At 41.3% G+C, this 24,608-nt stretch overlaps 1 protein-coding gene across 5 annotated transcripts in view; it reads left to right on the top strand.

Annotated features, from left to right (window-relative positions):
• NFIB (nuclear factor I B) overlaps positions 1–24,608 on the top strand; it is a 465,570-nt gene that overhangs the window by 193,445 nt on the left and 247,517 nt on the right. The window lies entirely within an intron of this gene.

Consider the following 24,608-nt stretch of genomic DNA (forward strand, 5'->3'; position numbering starts at 1 on the left):
ATCCTTCCACGTGCTGGGTGCGTTCCTGTTGTCATTCGCACACGACGCCTGCCTGCGGGCATCCCTAGGGGCTAATGGGTTCAGCCCGGCGCCTTAGCGTCCCCAGCATCAGATTCGAGTTTGCCAGGCACTCAAGGTTAGGCTGCCTGTTACCTCGTGTGACCATGGACGTGAAAATCTACCCAAAACAAAGGTGCCCGCAAATGGCTCCCAGAGGGAGCAGCTGAGACCTGCTCCCTCCCCACCTCCTCGCGTTGACCTCCCTGGGCTGGGGAACACATGCCCTGCAATGCCCCACTCATTCGGTGCTTCCTCCGGGCGGCTTCTCACACAGGCCCTGTTAGGACTCGGCTGCTTGGAACCGAGGTCCCACCTCTTCGCCCCTTCGCCGCCGCCCCCCACCCCAACCGCCGCACACCCCCAGGCTGGTCCCAGCCTGCTCTGGCCCACGTTGCCACCAAGCTTATGTGGGAGAAAACCCAGTGGAGGGTGGCTTGGGAAGGCGGGAGATTTCCCGGCCCATTCAAATGGCAGCCCAGCAGTAACAGTAAAACCGCATCATCAGCGGGGTGAGTTGCCTGTGGCGGCTTTTTAAAAGGCGTGGTGAGTGGGGATGAAGAGGGAGGCGAGAGGAGAAACATTAAGGTAGAGGAGGAAGGCGGTGGATAAAGTTGTGGGTGTAAGCTGCCCTGATTCTTAACTCCTCATCCTGCCACCCCCGAGTTTGAGCAGTTGACAAAACTGTCAGTCTTTTAAGTCCCAAACTTCTCAAGGGCCGGGCGGAGGAGAGGCACCCTAACCTCCCAGAGCCAGCGGTACCCAACCACACTTGGCTTGGGGGCAGAGGAGAATCCACTGCGGTGGGTGTTTACTTTGAGTATAAAGGATCCCTGCACAAAGGAACCCCCACTTCCCTTTGCCATCCCCATCCCCACCTACCCTTGCATAGTCCTAGGGCTGTAGTTATTCATTTTTCATCTCTGGCACCCGAGATTTCACTGGGAGATTTTAAGGCAGGAGAGGAGAGGAGAAAGGTAAGGTTAAGAAAAGGGCTGGCTGAGGACTAGAGAGGTATTGAAAACTCAACTTAGATGAGTTTGGGAGTGTTTTAAAATTTCATTTCTTCAGAAGCTATCTGCTATAGACCAAAACCTAGTTCCATTACTGGGACAGGAAGCTAGAAGTCTCTCTGGAAACAAAGAAGTGAAAGGCTTGAGGGACACCCCTTTCCCCTGCCTCTCCTCAAGTGAATAGAAAGCAACTCTGCTCTCAGCGTTGTGACACCTAGGCTGCCCCAGCATGTGGATGGTCATTTCCTTTCAGGAAGGCCAAGGAGGGGGTGGGGAGTGACCCAGAGCCTGATGGCTGTGCCGTTTATCTTCTGGGATGGAGCCTGGGAAAAGCCGGGGTGTAACACCGAGAGATGGGGCAGTGCCTTGGCGGTGTCACCGTAGGGATGAGGAGCCACCCTTCTTCCTTCAAAGCCCCTCTTCTGATTATTTACAACTTTAAGTTTATATTTCAAATCTTGATGCTTAGTTGTTGTTTTTTTTAAGTAGAACATTTACCAATGTGTTTGGAATTATTTTTGTATGTTCCCTATTACTGTTGTTTGCAGGATTTTCTTCTCCTTTTTGTTTTTTCTTTCTCCCCTCCTGCAGCATTGGCAGCCCCATAAGAAGAGCTTCAGTGGGGAGGGTGAAATTGACCAGTTCACTCTTACTATCACAAAAAGCAGCATAAACACTGACTCTCCATTCTTAATATAATCCTTTAAAAAAATTAATAAAACAGTCACTTAGGCAGGAACTGGTTAGGACTGAGAAATTGCTAATACTGGGACACTAGCTAATCCTGTCTCTTTAAGAAAAATCCATAAAGCTCTTCCATCAGCCCAGTGGCTGGGAAAGAAGCAAACTCAGTACTTGGAACAAAAGAGACAAAGAGGCCAAACAACAAAACAAACAAACAACTCCCCCTATCCCCCCCTCGGAGACAACAATAGACGAGACACAGCAAGTGCAGTTACTGCCTGGCCCGCCCGCTGCTGTCCCACTGCCAAGTCTCCTGCATTTGGCTGGAGACTTTCTCTCTCACCCCACTCCCACCCGTCACCCCCCTTCCTCAGCCCTTTCCTGTCTTTCTCTGTGTGTGACTCTCTCTGTGTGTCCTTCTCTTGGGGTCTGGCTGTGTGTGTTTGTGTGTGTGTGTTTTGTCCTGGTCTGTCTCTGTGCTGCTTTTGTTTTCACTTGATGTTGCTCTGTCTCAGACCTTCATATTCTCTCTCCCTGTCCCCCTCTTTCACACCCCCGCCCCCAGTTTAAAGGCTCACAGCATATTAGCATACTCTGCCCTTTATATATTTACTTGCTGGCCCTTTTCTGGGCATCTCCTAACGGCCTTCTCAGAACTTGTTTCTCTGGGTCGTCAAGGTGGCCTATTTTGTATTTTGTTGGCAGCCCTTTTTGCCAGGAGAATCCCAAAGTCCATTTGCACTTGGGTGTTTAACTGCTTCTCCTGTTCAGGTCTTTGCGCTTTTTCTATAAGGCTCCAGGCACACTTTGTCTGCCTGTCCCCGGCAGTCCTTTTTCCTCTTCTTGGCCGCTGCTCCGGCCTCTCATGCATGCCTGGTTTTGCTTTCTCTCACGGTCTTCCCCCCACCCCCCACCCCAACCCCCCAATCCAGCCTTTTCCTTCCTTTCCCCTCCTCTCCACCAAACCTTAATACAATGCTATAAACATCTTTGCCTGGTGATGGCCTTTCTTTGTAAAGTGAATATAAACCCTTGGAAAGTAGGGAGTGGAGAAAAAAAGGGAAGGATCAATCAACTGAGCCTGCAGACAGCAGAGGCTGAACCATGGAGCAGGCGTCCCTGCCAACAGCTCCATCCTTTTCACACTTTTCTCTCCCTAATAAACCCTTTTGTGATAGTATCTCCTCCTGAAGCATCTGTGTGTGCTCCGGGGAGACACGGGATAGGGGTAGGGGAGAACCTGGTCCGCTCTCCTCAGCTGGGGAGGGAGGTGCAGCCTCATGACTATGTAGCCCCCAACCCAGCCCCTCTCCACTTCCTCTCAGGAAAACAACACAAAGGTTGTTGGCAATAGGGACGAGGTCTTCAATGCCTGTTTAGGAGGTGCCTCTTTAAGAGAAGTGTGGGATGACTACTTGAAAAGAAGCTTCTCCAAGGCTTCTCAAGGCAAAGGGAAGATTCCAACTATCAGAAGGTTGTGGATTGAAGAGGGCTGAGCTGTTTATCTAAAGGATATCTGAGAATTCCCAGTTGGTGGTGCAGGGTGGCAAAACTGTGGCAAGTGCCCCCCGCCCACAAAAATAAGAAAACATATCCTGCCCAGTAGGCAACTGAACCAGGACAAATGATCTCCCTTGGCTTTAACTCTTCCTCTTTTCCCCCTTTCTTCAATAATATACAGGCAAAGTCTGATGCAGACAACATTGGAGGCCATCTGAAGAGAGGAAAACCAATTAGCTTGAGGACATGATAAAAAACAGAAATGTAACAGGAAATTTATCCGCATTGTTTGGTTGCTTGGTGACAAGGGCAGTATTAAGAAACACTGATGTGATAAAACACATATGCACATACATATACACAGGTATATATGTATCTAGATTTAGTCCATGGAAAAGAGAGGAAATTGGAAATGAGACAAATCTAACTTGGCTATAACCTGGCCACTCATTAGCTGGGCAACTATACCAACCTCACAGTGGTGTTCTAAAGTGTCTGTGGAATTGCATGAATGAAAAAGCCAAAAGCAATGTCTGGCAAGCAGTCTGTGCTCAATAAATGAGTCCTCCCTAACTGTGTTCCTTCCTCCCTCCCCCCTCCCTTTCCTCTCTTCCTTACTTCCTTCTTTCTCACTCCACTGGCTTTCTCCCTGAGCTTTCTATGGTGCAACCAAAGGGGAAACCATCCAAATTGCCTCAATTTCCAGACACCTGAGGGAAATTTGAGTGCTCGCTGTGTCCCAATATTGGAACAGGGCAGACCACATCATAACTTACTCCCTCTATGCCCAAATGCCACCTGGGCTAATTTGTCCTTGGATGGCAGTATTTGGCTACTACTGCAGCACCTCCCTTAGAGTCTTTCTTTTCAACAGTTAGCAGGGAGAGAATCCTTTCCCCAAATCCAGTCTTTTACATGTTTCATTAGACACTATGTACCCTGAGAGCCTCTGTGTGGGGGCATATATTAAAAATCACACCCTGACCAAGAGGTCTAAGAAGGGAGAAGCAGAAAAGAATATGTTCTAATGAACTGTGATCCTGACCCAGAATTGCTCACTTGGGAAGGCTGTTTTCTTGGTATTTTGACCTTAACAACATGACTGATTTTTCTTTTTTTTTTTCCCCCTCTCTAGAGAAGTCACTCTCTGGTTAAGCTGTTTCTTGGGCAGTGTTTTGGGAGGACACTTCAGGGCATCTGGAAGCATTCACTGGTTAAGGCGCCTGTCCTGACCCTCCATCAGGGACTGTTCCCAGGACGCCTTCTCTTCCTTTCTCTTTCCCCAAAGCTGAACCAGCTTGTGACAGCAGCAGGCAAGCCCATGAGCCATGCGTGGCAGGGGCCCTAACTTCAACTGGTGAGAGAGTGAATGTGTGAAAAATGTTCCCACCTTGGACTTCCTTTCTCTGTGCATCTTATTGTCTTTTCTACAGATACTCCATTTCCATCTTTCTCTGGCTTCCTGTACATTTTCCTGTTTTACCTCCACCTTCCCAGCTATGGAGAGGCACTGATATTGGAGCATATTCAGTGACGGTGGAGAGCTCCTCACAACCTCTCTCCAACTTTTCCATCATTTCTCCTCTCTTCTCTGTCTTCATCACCAGGCCTCTGCTACCTATAACCAGCATATGGTTGTGTCTTTGTCTCTCTCCCTCTTCAGGATTCCCAGTTTCCAGATGGGGCCTTTCTCTGAACTACAAAAAGAACCCTCTGTCCTTCCTGAAAACACCTTTTCTCACTTCAGATTTCCACCCCCATACACCAGGTTCCCTCGGGCAGTGAGCAATCTGTACCACCATACATGAGCACTCTGAATTTCCCTCTTTGACAGGTAAGAGTGTCGTTGGGCACTTAGTCATTTAGGGATGTTCCCCTAAAATGGAAAAGACTGTGAAGTGTGATGCCAGGAGGCTAGCAGCCTCTGAGGCCTTCCAAAGCCTTGTCTTCTATTCTTCTTGGGCTCCTGTCCAGGAAGAAGCCTGAGATTATGTCTCCTTATTTTGTCTTTGACATTCTTCCTCTACTAAGGCCTCATTGCCATATCAGTGGCAGCAAGGCATTTGTTACTGCAGAGGGTACATTGGGTATTAATGTCTAAATAAGCAAACCCCTAAACACTGGTAAGTCCTCTGTCCTTTGCTTGATTTTGCTTCTAGTGGGCCAGCTTTTGTAGTAAATGAGTCAGTCCCTTTGGGACTACCTGAGAGCTTTAAGTTGGCACTACTGCCCACATGGTTAAAGTTAAGTTTGGAAAAATTGCCAGGTGTAAATACCAGCATCAGATTAATAGAGTCCAAACTACATTAATCTAAGGTGGCAATGTAATTTGCATTCTTCACAAGGAAAAGGTTTGAAGAGCAGTTCAGTTTCCTGTTTAAAAGAAAGGTTTGCTCCTAATTGCTAAGTTACAGTGGTTCTGTACTGATCCCATTCTATAGAATAAGAAACTTCTCAATTTTGGAATCTTTGGAAAAATACTTTATCCTGGGAGGTGGCTTGCAACCCTGGCTGCATTAGAATCACCTAGGGAGATTTAAAAAATTACCAGTGCCTGGTCTTTCCTCAATCCAATTAAATTCAAATCTCAAGGGGTGTGGTGTGGGCATCGGCATTTTTTAAAAGCTCCCTTGGGTGATTGTAATGTTTAGCTAAGGTTGAGAACTACTAATTTATAGGTTGAGAGCACAGTGCATCATGGTGAATAATACTCATTCCTTTAATAAGTGTGCAGAGAACTCCTACTATAGGAGATGGTTTGCTGGGGACAAAGAGATGAAGCTGATGGACACTGCTCTGTGCATCTAGGATTTAGTGGGCAAATGCTAACAACATAGGTGTCTGGACAGAACCTCTGGGAAGCATGATCAACTTGGCTTCTGCAAAGAGCATGAGACAGGAAGTTAGAACTCCCAGTTCCAATTTAGGTTCTAGCATGAGCTAGGGAAGTGACCTTGGACAAGTCTCTTTGCCTCTTTGGGTCTTAGTCTGATCATCTGTAAAAGAAAGCAGCTGAAAAGCAGTCTAATATTTGTGCTGGTGTCCTCCAGACTTACAGTGTGTTGCTAAATTCTCTGACACCCATAAGCTAACCCAGGCAGTTACCAAATTCTTTTGGAGGCTGGCTCCTTTCACTCATACCTACTGCTGACAATCGCCCTTCTGATGTTCCACCAAATCTCTTTACAAAACCCTAAGTATCAGAGTGTTAATTTTTAAATAATACTGGGCTCCCTTACTTCTCTTCCCTGCTCTCTTACAAATTAGCAGATGAAGGGAATGGAGTGGTGGTAATGTCTAGGAGCAGTGGGTAATGACTAACAGAAGTTTATCCAGTTGGATAAATGTCTTGTGGATTGCTGCTGGGGTCAGTGTTAGTTCTGGTCTTAATTAACATCTTCATTAATAGTGTGGGAGAGGGAATAAACAATAGCTAATGATATTTGCAGATGGTGGTAAATTCGGAGGTGTTGCTACTACCAGTGAGAGCAACAAGAGCCATGGGGATATCAGAGATGTGAACAAGAAGTGATTATAATGATGTTTGTTCTGGAAAAGGCAGAATGAAACCTTTAGCAGGGGAAATAACACAGGAGGCTGGGAAATGCTGGAAGAAACAACTATTGCCGTATTTGTAACTTGGGTAGGCATTTGGCAAACAAGGCAGCTAATGGCCTCATGACTTTGGTTGCCTGTACTGGCGTGCTTGTCTTGAACAGCAATAATGATCATCAGAAAAATAATGACAAGAATAATATTCAACATTTACTGAGTGCTGAGAGTTTGCCAGGTAAGGTTCTAAGTGATTTATTAATACAGTTTTCAATCCCTCAAATCATGATGCACTATCTTAAGCCCTCTAAAGATTCTGACTGCAGCCTTGCTATGGCTCTTGGACTTCTAGGTGTGAAGAGACCCATGAGGCAAAAGGGAAAAGGAGAGAAATGGATCATCAAAGTGTGTCCTGTGCTCTTTCCCCAGGCTTCAGAGAAAAATCTCCCACCTTTAATTTTTCCTGTCCCCAACATTTCTACCATCTTTTTCTTTCATTAGAGAATTGCTGGATTAATGAGGTTAATGAGGTAGGCAGAAAAATCATGCAAAAGGAAAGGATGGAAGAGAGGGAGGAGAATAGAAAGAAGGAGGGAAAGAGAAAGAAAACCAAAATGTATTGCCCACCTTCCACAAGTCCTGCAGTAGCAGAAGAGGTAGAGCTAGGTACATTTCACAGACTTTCTGTTTAACCTTCACACATTTCATTTTTACAATGATTTTCTCTTGTAGTTTTCAGCCCTCACTTCTGTTAATGAAAGAAAAGACTCAGAGAGGTTGAGTCACTGGCTTTGAACACACAGCTACTAGGTTGAGTGCGGTTCATACTCCAGTTGGTTTACTCCTAAATTCATGTCCTTTCCAATCTTGAATACATGTTTTCTTTTTTCAATTTCACCCTGTCCAGTTAGTGACAACATACAGGCACACATAGAAAGCCAGAAGGTAGAAATATTAAGAAGAGAATAAACACTGAAGATCAGGGGGATAAAGGGAAAGTAGCCAGCACACACATCCATTGCCCGATTCAATCTGATTGAATTATTTATAATTATATTTTGAAATTAGGAAAAATGGAATTTGCAAACAAGAAAGGCTTCAAGACAATGGAGCCCATAATAATGAAGATTTGACCTTGAGGGAATTTGGCAGAGAGCATTAGTGTCTGAGACGAAAGCAAACTGAAAAGAAAAACATTTGAATGCTATAAAAGCCAAGACTCTTCTTGGCAAATGTGGAAGCCCAGGGCCAGATGGATGCCAAAGGTCTTCAAAATGATATCAGAGGAGCTTCAGGCCACATGTGGCCTGGGCATGCGGCTGCCCCCCACCCCGGGCCTCCCAACATCCTTACTATGGAATGGGGGTCCAAATGCCAATTTAGGGTTAGCGCCAGGAACTGAATTTTTAAAAATGATGAGGTATACATTTCAGAGCAGCTGTATAAAAGATATAGTTCAAAGAATACATATAAACAACAATGTAAACATGACCCAAGTCAAGAAAGACAATGTTGCCTGAACCTCAGAAGTCTCCACCTCCCTGTCATCTCCCCCTCCAGAGAGGGAATCATGGTCCTATTTTTCCTATGATTGTTTCTTTGCTTTTGTTTTTGTACTTTAGTTTTAGTGCTTATGCGGGCCTAGTTTTGAACTTTATATAAATAAAATCACACTGCATGTACTCTTTTATGACTTACTTCTTTTCTTTCAACCATATGTTGTATATAAATACACAACAGTGGATTTAACCATTCTATCTTTGTGGGGACTTTTGGTTTGTTTCTGGTTTGCAGCATTCATGAACTGTTCTGATGTGAACTTCTTGTCCACATCACCTACTGCACACGTGCAGGACTTTCCCCAAGGAGGGGCCAGAAACCTACTGTCCACAGGCCGAGGAGAACCCACTTCTTGTTTTCTATGGTCTTGGAGCTAAGAAAGGTTTTCATGTTTTCAAGTGAATGGGAGGAATAAAAGAAGAAAAACATCTCATGATACATTCCAATCAGTGTTCATAAATACAGTTTAATTGAAGCACAGTTGGCCTCACTTACTACATGTCATCTATGGCTGCTTTCTTTTAATGTGGACAGAGGCAAGTAGGTGCATCAGAGACTTGTACAAGCTGAAAAACCTACAATTTGGATTGACTGCAGAATATTTCATTTAAAATGAAAATTTGGAAGCTCACTTAAGGAAGAAAGCTTTCAATAGTTTCAACATGGAGACAGCAGAGTATGCAACCAAGCACAGAACTTTTCTAAGTGTGTAAGACAGAAGATTTAGTTGTTCAGTCATATCTGACTCTTTGCAACCCCATGGACTGTAGCCCACCAGGCTCCCCTGTTCTTGGAACTCTCCAGGCAAGAATACTGGAATGGGTTGCCACTCCCTTTCTCCAGTGGATATTCCTGACCCAGAGGTTGAACTGGGGTCTCCTGCATTACAGGCAGATTCCTTACCATCTAAGCCACCAGGGAAGCCCTCCTAAGTGTGTGGTACTATGCCAATATCTTGACCCAAGACTGGGAAGTTGACTCCACCTAAAATATTTGTCTCTTTACAAAAAAGACTTTCTGACCCTGTTCCAGAGTGTATTCCTAGATGGGAAATTACAAAGATCTTAGATAAAATAAGATGCTATATGCAAAAAGCTGGTCCAATGACTGATAACTTCTAGGAATTACTATGAATTGAGGCAACCTTCCCACTAACCTTTCACCTGAGCTTTCCCACCCCTAAGAGGTCAGTCTATACAGTTTGTTTCCAAAAAAGTTCAGGTTCTCAGCTGGCTGTCAGTTGCCATTATAGCAGATGATGGTTTGGCTTAATACTACAACTGCACACGCTTTGGGGTTCATGCATTTTTATCAAAGATCTTTGAATTAAGATGACATTTAAGCCCGCAGGACTGAAAGAATTAAAATGCACACGTGTTATTTCCAGCTCTAAGTAAGAATAATATCTGTCTAAGTGTATTCAAGGTTTCTTAGAGAAAACTTGTTAACAAACAAATAAAACAAAACACTAGGAGAGTACATCAAAAGAAAAACAGAAGAGTTCATCCAAAGATAATATTACAGAGAACAAATTTAGAGAACTAACACTACTTGATTTCAAGTGTTATTATAATGCTATAGTAATTAAGACAGTGTGTTATTGGCCTCCAGAGAGAAAAATGTGAAATAGAGTAGGAAGTCTAGAAAATAGACCCATACATACATGGACAATTGACTTTCAACAAAAGTATAAAGGCAATTCAGTGGAGAAAAAAATAGTCTTTTCAATAAATGGTATGACGCAACTCTGTATCCATATGGGAAAAAATGAACTTCAACCCATACCTTACACAATATACAAAATTTACCTCAAAGTGGACCTCCTTGTAAAGCATAAAACTACAAATTCCAAAAGAAATAAAGAGAAAAATCTTTGTGATTTTGGATTCAGCAAAATATCTAAGATATGAAACCAAAAGCAGGATCCATAATTTTGACCTCCTCACAATTTTACAATTTTAACATTCTACTCTTCAAAGAACACAGTTAAGAGACTGAAAAGAAAAGAGACAGTCTGGGAGAAAATATTGTAAATCAAATATCTGATAAAGGACTTGTATCCATAATATACAGAAAAAATCTTTAATCACTCAGCAATAATAAACAGCTCAGATTTTTAAATGGGCAAAAGATTTTGAACAAACACTTTGTGAAAGAAGATTTAAGAATGGCTAGTATGCACGTGGAAAGATGTTCAACACAATTTGCCATTAGAGAAACAAATGTTCAAATGACAATGGACCACACTACATACCTGTTAGAATGGCTAAGGAGAGAAGAGGTGATCATACTAAATTGGCGAGGGCAAGGAAAAACTGGAACTCTCACACATTGCTGATGGAATTGCAAATGGTACAGCCACTATGGGTGACAGTTTGACAATTCCTTAAAAAGTTGACCCTTTAAAGAGATACCTACCACATGCCCTCAAATTTCATTCCTAGGTATTTACCTGAGAGAAATAGAAGTCTATGTCCATACAAAGACTAGTATACAAATGTACATAGTAGCACTACTTGTAATAGCCCCAAACTGGAAGCATTCTAATTGCCCATCAACAGGTGATGGACAAGTTGTAATATAACACACAAGAGAACACCACTCAGTAATAAAAAAGAGATGAATTGTTGATATGAGTAAATGTCAAAGTACACTAAATGAAAGAAGTCAGGTGAAAAAGAGTACAAGCTGAGTGATTTTATTCGCGTAAAAATCGAGACCATACAAACCAAGTTATAATGACAGAAGCAGATCAATCCTTGCAAAACATGGGAAGCAAGAGAGAGGGATCACCATGAGGCATAGAAAACCTTATGGAGGTGAATAAAATTATTCCTATCTTGTATGTGGTATAATTTACACATATGTTAAAACTCATCAAATTGTACACTTCAAATATGTTTCAGTTTATTATATGGAAATTAATCCTTAATATATATTTTTAAAAACTTGCGAAAATAGTATAACATTAAATGAGAAAAACTACAAGTGGAAAGATAATTTGCAACAGACAGAAGTGACGAGGTCTCATGTCCAGAATGTCCTAATTAGAAAAAAGGAGAGACCAGCTAAAAATGGATCAAAGATTTGAACAGACATTTCACAAAAGAGACTATCCAAATGGTCAGTGAGCAGGTGAAAAGCAGCTTAATTTCATTAATCAACTTCAAAGTGTAAATTAAGACCACACTGAGAGGGACTTCTAGTGGTGAAGAATCCACCTGCTAAAGCAGGGGACACAGGTTTGATTCCTGGTTAGGGAAGATTCCACATGCCATGGGGTAATGCCACAACTACTGAGTCTGTACTCTAGAACCTGTGAGTCGCAACCACTGAGCCCACATGTTTCAACTACTGAAGCCTGAGCACCTACAGCCCATGCTCTGCAGCAAGAGAAGCCACCAAATGAGAAGCCCATACACCACAGCTGGAGTTGCCCCCACTTGCTGGAACTAGAGAAAGCCCTCATAGCAATGAAGACCCAGCACAGCCACAAATAAATACATAATTTTAAAAGTTTAAAAAAATTAAAAAAGAAACCACATTCAGATATTTCTACTCTCCAGAAATAAAAAGGAACCGATACAAAGTGTTGGTGAAAATGTGAAACAACCAAATCTCTCTTATACCTGGTAGAAGTGTAAATTAATACAATCACATTGGAAATTTGTTGTCATTATCTACTAAAAATTTTCATAGGCTACTTCATAATCCAGAAATTCTCCTAGGTGTACACCTAAGAGTATGCATACATATATATACTGGAAAGCATGTAGAAGAATGCTTCTATTCCTTTTATTTGTATTGGCTCCAACCTGGAAACAACCCAGTGGTTGTCAAGTATACAATAGATAAATGGTGTTTGTGCATACAATAGAATTCCATACCACAGTGTGGAAAAACAAAACAACTTTGTTTTTTTGCTACAGCAGGAAGAGCTCTCACATGAAATGTTGAACAAAACTGTTCAAACATAAAAGAGTAAATATCATATGCTTCCTTTTTATATAAAGTGCAAAAACAGACAATACAACTTTGTATTGTTAGAGATGAAAATAGTGCTGTCTTTGGGAAGGATGGTGGGAGTAGTAATTGGCAGAGAATGGGATATGGTTTTTTTAATTGCCAGTAATTTTCTATTTCTTAAAATGTACAGTGGTAGTATGGGTAATCCACCTAGCTATTAATACATACTTATTATGTGCACTTTTCTACATGCCTGTTGTAGAAAAGTTTGTTCTTTTCCTTGCTATATAATATTCTACTGAATGATTGGATGATTGTTTATTTTTCAAAAGCTGAGAAGAGAGAGGGAGGTAGTCACTTAGGTCTCCCTCTTTAGAGATCCAAAGAATGAAGACAAAGATGCTGAAGAGTCTTTTCTCCTTAGTGACTAAGTCTTCTTGGGCCTTTAGTGTCACTCTGTAGTTGTGCTAGGTTGTACCCACACTTATGGCTTCCTGTTAGGGAGTTGTAGGGCCTAGAATGAGCCCTACAGGTAAAGAGGAGAGATTTTAAAGTTGGGCAAAAAGTCACTGTACTGGGGGAAAGAGTGTGCAGGGGAGAGGAAAACATTTGCATGAAATTGGTGGTGAAGAGCCAAGGGCCTGGCACAGACTGCCTAAGTTCAAAACCTACCTTTGAAACTTGGAAGCTATTGACCTTGGTTAGGTAAGTTTGTTTCTCCATATCTTAATTTTCTCATCTGTAAAATGGAAACAATATTGTATCTGTTCTTATAGGATGGGTATGAAGATTAAGGATTCCCTAGTGGCTCAGACAGTAAAAAATCCACCTGCAATGCAGGAGATGCAGGTTCAATCCCTGGGTTGGGAAGATCCCCTGGAGAAGGAAATGGCTATCCACTCCAGTGTTCTTGCCTGGGAAATCCCATGGACAGAAGAGCCTGGCAGGCTACAGTCCATAGGGTCACAAAGAGTCGGACATGACTTGGTGACAAAACAACAACACAGCATTGAATGAGTTAAGATGGTTAATTAAGGGTTACAGTGTGAAAATGAACATGTCATCTTGAAATGAAAAACATGGCCCTAAGTATTCAGACTTGCAGAATGCTGCAAGGGAGAACCCAGGGTGATTCTAAATCAGCTGCCAGAGCTCTACAGCCCTCAGAGGCTGCTCCTGTCACTACTCTTTGCTAGATGCCCCTGATTGTATGTAGTAAAAAGCTTTGCACAACTTCTCTTTCCTTCTTTCAATAAACATCTTCCTTCAAGGTTTCCAGAATTCTCAGACCACCCCTTGACCTCACAGGGAAGCCTAGCAGGTATATGAATTTGGAATATGACCACACAAACTCTCTATCTCTGCTCCATTCCCCATTCCAAGTCTCTTTCCTCTATGCTAGAAAATTGTTTGGTTTATTCACACCCTGTCTTCTGGAAATAGCAGGTGCTCTTTTGTTGCCTAAAAGTTACATCATCTCATTCAGTTGATCAGTGACACCAAGGATACGCATGGGTTCTGGGATGTTCTCAGTGCTTCCCATTTGGGCAGCATCATTCTATGCCTGCCACTAAGCCAGTTGTTTGGAAACTGTTCCTGAGCACAAGAGCAGTTCCCCTTGTTTCACCTTTAGCTGGAAAGGGCACTTTGTGTCGGAAAGAGCATTTGATTAATAGGTTGCTCTGTTTCATACCTTTCTAGAGATCACCTAGGAGTAAACTTGAGACAGAAACTGCCAAACTCACATTATAGCCTCCTTTCAATCCATCTCCCTTAGCATCAGAGAGCTAGAAGCATCACTCTTGATTCTTCAAGTGTAATTGCAAATAAATGCTATATACTAGGCCCAGAGGCACTCAGAGGGGGCTCTGAAGTCCCGTCATTATCACAAACTCTGTTAACTTTTGCTTATCATCTCTCGCCACGTTGGAAGGACAAGGACAGAGACAAATAATAATCTGATGGATTCAGAAAATACTTACTGAGAGAGGACTAAATTTCAGACACCTTCCTACATATTCTGATGCAGAGTATTTTTAGATATTCTTTTCTCAAACAGTAATCCTGATGTGGGGATTATTTTCTTACACATTTTTTGAAGGTGAGGAAACTTTGGCTAAGAATTATTACATGTCTTGCCCAGAATCACATAGCTTTTAGGTGACTAAGTCAGGATTTGAACCCCAAACCTCAGTGCCTCTAAGTCTAAGTGTAAAGCCTCTATCCCATTACTTTCAGAACATGCTGGAGTATGAAAATCATCTTGTTACATTCCATCTCGCCTTATTTTCAACCCAAACTGGTTTACCCAGCTTGATAAGTTCTTTAATCACTACAGGGTATTGAATGAATCATGGTCATATCCAAAACTCAAATCCACATTCAAAGGAGGAAGATCTATCCCATTGATAATATTTTAAGAAGAATGTGCCTGGGGCACTAAAGGCAATTTCAAAAGAAGAGTGATAAAAATGCATTAAGGAATACTCCTAAAACATCCCAAGGCAAACTCCTGTGATGCAGCCAGGCTCACCTCGGTGGCTACAGTCTAGCCCTTGTTCTTGCTGCAAGTACTGGTCTGCTATAGCCACAGGCTTTGGAATTAGAAACCCTGAGATTAGGAACACCCTGACCTTCCATTGGTGACTTAACCTCTCCTTGCCTCAGGTTCTGCATCTTTCAAAGGGCTGAAATAATATATATGACGTTCTGAGCAGAGAGCACAGCCATAGTTAGGCCTCAGTAAGTGGTAATCATTATCACTTGTCATGACTCTCATTTTAACCTAACGGGAAAAACTATTGCCATAGGGGAGACCTCACTTAACTAAGGTGCTGCGGTTGGTCACAGCAAAGGAGAGGATTCAGTTTGCAGATACTTTTTTAAAATACTCCAGAAGAATAGTGCCTATCTGGTCCTCAGGGGAAGGGAAAATGGGCCCAGAGAGTCTGGCCTCCTTACTGATGTGCAACTAAGATGCTGCTTTGGCCAGAATAAGAGCCATTAATACTGCTTCTGATTTATCCCTCCCTCCCCCACCTTTCCCCTGTGGTATAAATTAAGAGGTTAGGATTAACATATAGACACTACTATAAAAAAATAATCAGTAAGGAACTATTGTATAGCATAAGGAACTCTACTCAGTACTCTATAGTAACCTATATGGGAAAAGAATCTGAAAAAGAATAGGTGTATATGTATACCTGAATCACTTTGCTGTATACCTGAGGCTAACACAATATTATTAAAAAAAACTATACTCCAATACAAAATAACAATTTTCAAAAAAGACCATTTCTGTGAATGAGCCTAAAGCCTGATTGAATCTAGATCACTTTCGTGTCTGCCAGAAAGTAACTGTAGACTCAATAAGTACATAATGCATGAGCTTCTCAATTATTTACTATTTACATGTGACTCCATGACGTTGTCTGTGTGTTCGTAAGTCCTTCTCCCACTGGGAGCAAAACCTAGAGAGTAGGTGTTCTGTTTGGAGGTCAAAGCACTATAAACAAGTGCAAACTGCATGGGACACTTAAAGGCAGTGAAAACACAGCAGTTAGTTTTTCATGTCCCTCTTTCTAGGTAAATTTCTAAGAACTGTCCACACAGATATAAACACTAGGCATTCTTAAATGGTCTACATTTTTATTATTTTTCATAAAGCCCATTTATTAAACCACAGCTAACAATGATTCATTTTCTAAAACATTTGTAAAACTTTCCAAAATCTCAAATTCATACACACACACACACACACACACACACACACACACACACACACACACACACACACACAGAGGTTCTTGGTTGAACCATGTGTCCTGTTTTAACAGTCTAAAAATAGTCTCTGTACAGATACAGGAGTTTTATATTTTCTAGGAAGTGGTTCTTTGCTAGGGTATTGGTACTTCATCATATCTCTATGAGATAGGTCTGATAAGAATATCATAAAGTTTTTTACTTTTTAATTAGGTAATACTTTTATTAACAGCAGCAGATTGAATGTTACCTCCTTAAGTGATCAGCTTCCTGTGCTTGCATTCTGATAATTTGTTTTTAATAAGAGAAAGAACAGGAGTCCCTGTGAGCAGGGCCAGGACTTATGGAGGTGCAGATGTCTGGCTTGTGCACATCAAATGTTAATTGTGACTTGGAGCAAATAGGTGGCAGGTGGCTGACCTGGGACATTTCAGTCTGTAAAGGAGGTTGTGCTCAAGGAAATTCTGGTGAGGTTTTCGGACTGGCACCCAGAATCCCACTTGCCCACATGCTTGGGAATGAGGGTGAATACACAGGGTGCTTCTTTTAGAGTCAGGAGGTCTCTTTTACAGTGTGAGCAATGATACTCATTAGCTTTGTAACCCTGAGCAAGTCACTTTACCTCTCTGAAACTCCTTTTCCAGTTTTCAACTGTAAGAAGAGCATTCGGCTGAGATCAAAGGTTGTAGAAGAGGGGGAGGAAGAGGCGAGTTGGTAACTAGCATAAGGGGACAGGGAGTGGTGGGGGCTGCGGAGACCACGTGCCATCTAGCAGGGGTGGGAGTGGCGGGGGGGCAGCGGCTGCTCTGCTCCAACCTGTGTGCAACACTCCTCCCCAGAGTGTCTCTTCTCCTTCCCACATGTTCAAGGGCAGGAGGATATTTGGATTTTCAAGGAAGACATCCCAACTTTAAAATATTGACAGTGACATCCAACATTAAAAATATGAGAGGGCAATATGCAGGATGTTGCTGGTTTCATTTCTCTGTCTCTTGTCTGGAAGCCCCAAAAGTGTCTTCTAGTTTTAATATTTTAAGTTTTGTGTTTCACTAGTGTCAATGATAGAAATAGTGGAAAAGTTAAAAGACAAAATTCTATCCACCTTATTATTATAACCATGCACACAGAGTATGTGCATGGAAGCAAAGCAAATACTGGATTGGAATATGTACAAATGAAACAAATTTATAGGTGATGAGACTGTAGGAGGATGTCATTTGTATTTGCTAATTATTCACTGAAAATCTCTCTGCTCTTTTTTTGCTTGTACAACAAAAATAAAAACATAATAAAAGAAATATTAAGAATGGGTCAGAATGGTACCAGACAAAGGAGAAAAAGGGAGAGTGATTGATATTAAATTATGTTCTTAAAACTTATATTTCTGTCCTGATCACTGTATTTGCTTGTCAACCATTCCTAACCAATAATTTGTTAAAAACAGACAGTGTTTAGTTGCACGTAGGTAAACTCCACGTGCCTGCAATTTCCCACCTAATTAGTACTATTCTTCCTCCTCCCCCAAACTGGTTATTTATAAAAATACTTCCCACATCATGAAGTAGAGTGGTATCAAAAGTTTCGCAACATTATTAGTTTGGCTTCTGAATATAATATACAAGGGTTTTTTTTTTTTTTTTTTTTTGCTTTTGCTGGGTGGTAGGATAGAAAGGGTAATTTATTGTCCCTAATTACATTTTCCTTTGCTTTCTATCAGCACTCTTTTCATTCTATAAATCCACATCAACTACCCATAAAGTGAGCAGAAAACCAAAGGTTGTTATTTAATGTGTTTATTTGAAGGCTTTCAAGATACCCTGGGGGAAAGTTACTTTCTTATAAACAAATTTAGAGGAGAATATTAGCACAAAGGAATAGAAGGTCTTTTTATCACAAATGCAGAAAATTCTCAAAATGCAGAAATTCTCAAAAATCTATCCGTCTTTGCAGGGTAGTATCCAACCCCATAATAAATATGCAATGCATGTCTATAGAAAGATTGCATTTTTCCTCTCCTCCCTGGACTGCATCTAGACTTTCTTAGCTGGGGAATAAATCCAAAAAAATGTGGTTATTGATCTTCTTTAGTAGTGGGAAAGTGAAAATAATCCCACCATGTTCTAGATATATCTAGAAGTATCTTTTGACACTGAGGACAATCAGCCCCAGGATGTGGATGCAGGAGACTTGACTTTCACTTTCTCATTGAAAATGGTCCACTGAGCAAAAAGCAGGATGGTCCTCTGCCAGCATTGTAGAGAAGGACCAAGTAGACTGTCTAGCGCTTTCTTGCATCCTGTTGCCTCACTGATTTCTGGATTGCCAGATGCTTCTGTTTTTTGAAAATGGTTTAAAAAAATACCTTAGGGATTCTGTTGTTTCAGAAACCTTACATATGGCACAAAATATCCTGAAAATTTTTTGAGAAAACATTTGCTTTTTCTTTGCTTAATGTAATCATTGCTGAAGCCCAAATTCATTCAAATTTATTGTTTTCTTTTCATGGACATTTTGATGGTTGAAATTCTAAAGTTACGTAAAAGTGTGAGTAAGCAAGTTGTGAAGATTTAATTGCTCATTTTTTTAAAGTAAGTCTTAAAACCATAAGTTGGCTAAGAGAGGTTGGGAATTTAACCTTGAAATTGAGAATTTATAACAATTGAGATAAAAATGATTTTTTTGAAGCTGGAAGATAGCCTTGATTTATCCCCATTGAATCAGAGAGCAGCTTTTTCACACATTGAGTCATAACTAGAGGCTGTTTTTTTTTTTTTTTTCCTTTTGGTAAACCACCTTAACCCACTCTTGAAAACCTCTGGTTCATGTACAGAATGAGTCTGAGTCTGTGTCTATTTAGCCTGTGAAATTTAACAAGACCATAGCCTGGGGTTGGTGAGGCTGTGAGCCACACCACCATCTCAGATTTTTGATGACACCACAAACCACTTGAGATTTATTATGTTAGCAGATGTCATCAGATACATGTGTGCACAGGTGCAGCATGCAGCTAGTGAAAGAAGAAACACTGCATGTGTATATTTATTTTTGTACCCATACTCTCAGTACTTAGAAAGTGACCTGGTGTGCCTGTCCTGGGCATTGTGGTGTTTTGACTCCATTGCAAGCCCTTATCTGATAATCTCTTGAAGTCTTTTCCACAGATATAGTTCCGTATGATGAGCAACTATGTCTTGTGGCAAAGACACTGTTTATTTTCCCAGTCAATATCTAAAGTAGAGGCATAATGGAGTATAGCTAAAGATTGCTATAATTACTGAAAAATAAAGTGTCACCAGAGGTGGTTATTTATACTTGGGGATCCTTCTTATACAATAATATATTAGATATCCATTCTTCTCTACTCAGTAAAAGTTGCATGGAGTAGCTCTCAGCTATGGAACACCAAAAAATGCCAGAAGTTGGCACTTTATAAATGTCCTGATTTAAGCTTCACTACTATGTTTAAAATAATTAAGAAGTAATTGAAACTATTTTCTGGGGGTAATATGAAATATGAATGCTTACACAGGTTTATACCTTTTGCACTGTTAATTCTAAAATGTAATCATTCAATTATTTTAAAAGATGGTATTATGTTTTATTTAGTATGGAACTGTAAATATTCCACTATATTATATACATTAAATTTGCACATTTGCTAGTGTAATAATAGACTAAATAGTCTAATAAATTAGTGTGTACCCTTTAATAATAAAAATAATAGAAATAAAAACACACTTCCTATATTTTTGAGAAATAGGGGAGTAAGATAAAATAAACACCTTTGGAGTAATGACTGAAAATTACTGGTTTAGATGGGGTAGAGGAATTACTTCAATTATGACATAAAGCATTATAATAATACATGCCTTTTAGAAATAATTATATAGTGATTATTCTCAGATAAACACACGCAGATGTTGCTTGTACACTAAAAAAAATTCTTAATTTGAAAAAAATACAGAAATTGCTTTACCAGTTAATTGGCTTTAGGAAAAAATAGAAAATCTAAAGTTTCAGTATAGTGGAGAATCTTCTATTAAGTTCTAAGGAATGAACCATGCCTCTAACGAAAGGCAGGGAAAAAGCAAAAAGCTTTTCTACTGGAATCACTTCAGTTAGATGTGTCAGAAGGCTAAACAACTAAGTAATGTTAGATACTCCTGATTTTTTAATGAATAATTAGTTATAACTTATAAAAAGTTACATATAAAAAGATATTGGACCTTAGGTATATTAGGAAAGACTTCTCAGCAAGGCAGTTTTAATTTAAGAAGAAACATCTATGTTCAAACACTCCAATTTCTACATATTTATTTATATCAGAAAGTATGAAAACTGGAAGATCAATCAGTGTTGAAGATTAGAAGACCACGATCATTAGGCCATTGAAAGATTTAGGGGGAACAACCGGCTGAAGTGACTACAAATTAGTGAGACCGATTTCTATAGGACATGATTGAAAATTAATCTTAGTTTATAAACCTTAGATACCATTTAATTATAATATATGTACATATTTGACAGACAGAAGAGTGATTGGTATAGGAGTAAGTACTCTCGTGAGTTTCACATGTCAAAAGAAACAAATGACATGCAAATAGAAAGACAAAATCTATAATCCTGAACATGACATACAATGATACATTCTATTACTAAATAATATGCTTAGGAAGAAATTCTCTGACAGGTGACACTAAATGTATATTCATTCAAGTCATCACTAGGAGCAGAGGAAATTCTTCCCTTTCCTCTTTCCTGTTCCTTTTCCCATTTTGTGTCTTAGGATATTTCCTAAAGAAAACCGGATTCTCTCTGTAACATCTTTTCTTCTTTGCATGAAATAGATGTGGGGAAGTTTTGGTAATTCTGGTATAGACTTCAAATAATTACAATAGAGAAGCTTTCTCAGGCACATGTAAAAGTCTTATAATTTGATAGCACTGCTCATTTAAACACTCCTTCCACCACCCTAAATAATATACTTTAATTGAGCTGTATTGAATTTTCATATTTTATATTTGATTCGTTATTGCTAAATGTGATTTTATGAACCATGAAACTACTATTAGGAAATCCTAGGATGGAAACAGATCTGCTTGTGCCTGGGTAGGCTGAATTGTAGCTATACTACCCGAGTGGTTAAAACTACCTAACTTGGAACAAGATAGATGTTAAAAATTAATTTTCCCTAGGAAGTTATAGCTAAATGGGGAGTTACATACATGTGTGTTTCCTTCACCTCTCTCCCAAAGTTGTATAGATATACACCGTGTTGCTTTTTTTCTGAAGGGAAACGGGGAAATGGTAATAACCCACTTTAAAGTTTGGCATTTTCCAAAGTTCACCCAGGTCAATCTGGTTTAGTTTTGTACTTATTGAAATTAGATATGTACACTATTCACAAACATATATACAATATGTACATACTATATGTATGTAATATATGCATGTATATATGTGTGTATGACCATGCGGGAACAGGGAGAAAAAAAGAAAAATTATTTTTGGATAATGAGGCCAAAATGTCTTTGTTTTATAACGTGTATTGTAGGAACAAAGAAACTGAACAATATTGTTTAAGTTCTCTTGGACTTTGAGGATAAATATAATTGGGATTAAAACACTGACGGGCTCACATTTAGTAGAAAGATAAGAACAATTCATTGGGATCTATTCCGGTCCCACTAGTAATCACATAATTGAGTAGGGTTTTTAGAGGATATTTGAAGCTATTGTTGTCTGTTGTGCTTACATAATTAGCCAGGATCTCTGTAATAAAATCTTTCTCAACACAGGTGGGTTAGTATTAAGTAAATTTTGGGCGGGTGTTACATTTTTAGTTTTAATACTTCAGTTTTAGATCAGAATTATAGAACTTGATTTAACCGTTAAGCATTGTTTTACCACACTACAGATGCTTAGAATGCAAAATAACTGGATTACTTGAAAACTAAGCAAAAACTACATGAAGTTTAAAAAACACTCATCCAAACAGCTTTATGAACATGAACCCGCCAGCACATCTCACCTAGAGTGTTTACTTCTGGGTTGCATATTTCTTTGGGGTTGATTATTTCTTCAGAGAACAGTGTGAAAGTCGCTCAGTCGTGTCCGACTCTGTGACCCCATCAACTACACAGTCCATGGAATTCTCTAGGCCAGAATACTGGAGTGGGTAGCCCTTCCCTTCTCCAAATTATTTCTTCAACCTACCCCTGAATTATCGATATTTACCTGCATGCCTATAAATGGTAGTGTTCTGGTTGTTTTGCTTTAATGATAAGGCTACGTAGTGAGGAACATTTCAGAATTCCTTTTACAACGAAACAAACGAGGCCTGGCAAACGGGACCCAGCAACCCGGCGTCAAGTAGGGAAGAACACCAATCCCGTCTCATTATTATTTGGTGACGCGTCTCCCGCGGCGGCTCGGCCAGGCTCGGCTCTCGCGCACGCCCGCAGGGAGGCCCCAGAGCGCGGGAGCACAAAAGCGCGCGGAGCCTGGCGGCCCCGCAGACTGGCGGCGCCGCCCTCCTCGTCCGCCCTCGCCGCGCTCCGGCCCCGCCCGGCGGCACAAAGAGCCGAGCCGCCACTCGTGAGGGGCCCCCGCGCCGCGCAGCCCGCCACACCCACTCGGGCCCGCTCCCGCCTCCGCTGCCGCGGGCGCCCTGATGAATATGCATCGCCGCACGCCCGCCCCCGGCTCCTCCTTTTGGTTTCCTTCCCGCCGCCAGGCGGAAGCGAAGAGCCGCGCTTCCCGCGCGCCGAGCCGGCCTGGGTGGGGCGGGGCCGGGCGGCTGGGTCGGAGAAAGAGAAAGCCGGAGAGGCGGCGGCCGCAGAGGGCAGGCCGGGCCGGGCGCGGAAAGGGTGCGCGGATGGCCGGCGGTTCCGGATAGCGCCGCCGCCTGCCCTGAGGATCCCAGGGCGGGGAAGAGGAGAGCGCGCGACCTCCCGGCCGCGCCGGGTGCATCAGCCTTAGCGCGCTCCGAGCCCGGGCGGGGAGGCAGCCCTCACCCCCGGAGGAGCACTGCTAAAACAACAATAAGACCCACCAAGCACACTCGCACACGCACATACACACACACAAACACACACCCGGCGCTCTGGACGGCTTTCAAGTCAAGCTCACGTCTTCTCCCAAGTGAGAGGAAGCAAACTGGAAATCCAGACAGGCTGAGGGATTGCCTGTTTTTAGACTTGACTTTTACCGCCTTTTCTTCTTCGGGCCAGGAATTGTGGCATCGCAGAAATTATCATTAAAAACAAAAGTAAGAGCCTACTCCTGGATTGCGCTCTTAAAAAAAAAAAATACAAAAGCGACACTAAAACAACTCTTGAAAAAAATCCACAAATCTGTACCTGAGATACGTGAAGTCAGCGGGCCAGGGTTCTGTTATAAACTCAACATCTCCTATTTATCGCAATAGAATGCGGTGGTATGTAGCTTTGAAATGAAGACTTTTATTTGCTTGTCTTATTTGTCTCTTGCATCCCCTTCTATTCCCAGACACAGATTTTTTTTTTCCTCTTTGTACATTGTAAAGAGAACCTAAATGTCATTTCTGCTTTACAGGTTGAGCCATATGTTGGATTTTCAGCCTTAATGCTTTAAAAAAAAAATCTTTGTCAACTTTAGTGTACCTGCCACACTTTTATGATGGGAATCCGTGGATAACATTGTAAGTCCAAAACAGTATGAGATGTAGCATTTTTCCTGCTTCATCTCCCTAACCCCCTTCCCCATGATGGAAAAAATTACTGTACAAATGATACTTAAGTTGTACCTTGTAGTCCATTCTTTTTGGAGCATTTTTTTCTTCCCTTTAAGTTGAATATGCACAGATTTGTTACATATTCTCACTTAAAAGTGTATTTATTTAGCTCTGATTGGTGTATTGGAGTTTTTAAAATCATTCTTCATTCCAAAGTGTAGTTACCCCCACCTCCTTGTTCCTGAAGTGGCAGGATAGAATTGTTAGCCCTCTCCCACTCTTCCCTCTACTTAAAAAAAAAAAAAGAAAAAGATTATGATGTATTTCTTCCCGCTCCTGTTATTTGTTTTTCTGCCGTGTCGTTTTTACTCTAGTATATTTTTCCCCCTCTGCCTAACAAAGTGTGTGTGCGTGCTCGTGTATGTGTCTGTCTGTCTCCCTCTTCCCTTGTCTTCTCTTTGCCAGTATGTCTGGGACATATTTTAATGCACGATATCCCATCCATTAAGTTGTGGTTGAATGCGGAGTGTGTGAAGGCTTGGCAGCTTTCAGGTTGAAGAGGGGGCGGGGAAGCCCGTTTCGACTTTGACACAAGATGCCGAAGTGGCGTGATTGGAATTATTATTAGTGCTGTGAACATGGCCATCTTCTCCTCTGGTTAGAAGAACTGCCATTGAACTTGAGACAGGACAGACAAGATCTCCAACCCCCCCCCCCAAGTACAGTAGCTGGCAGGGAAAAGGCGCCAAAATACACAAGATTAACTCTAACTTTCTTTGACAGGATCCTATAACACCATC

Source organism: Giraffa tippelskirchi, chromosome 1, assembly GCF_054371585.1.
Source record: "Giraffa tippelskirchi isolate mGirTip1 chromosome 1, T2T-mGirTip1v1.2.pri, whole genome shotgun sequence".
Taxonomy (NCBI): Eukaryota; Metazoa; Chordata; class Mammalia; order Artiodactyla; family Giraffidae; genus Giraffa; species Giraffa tippelskirchi.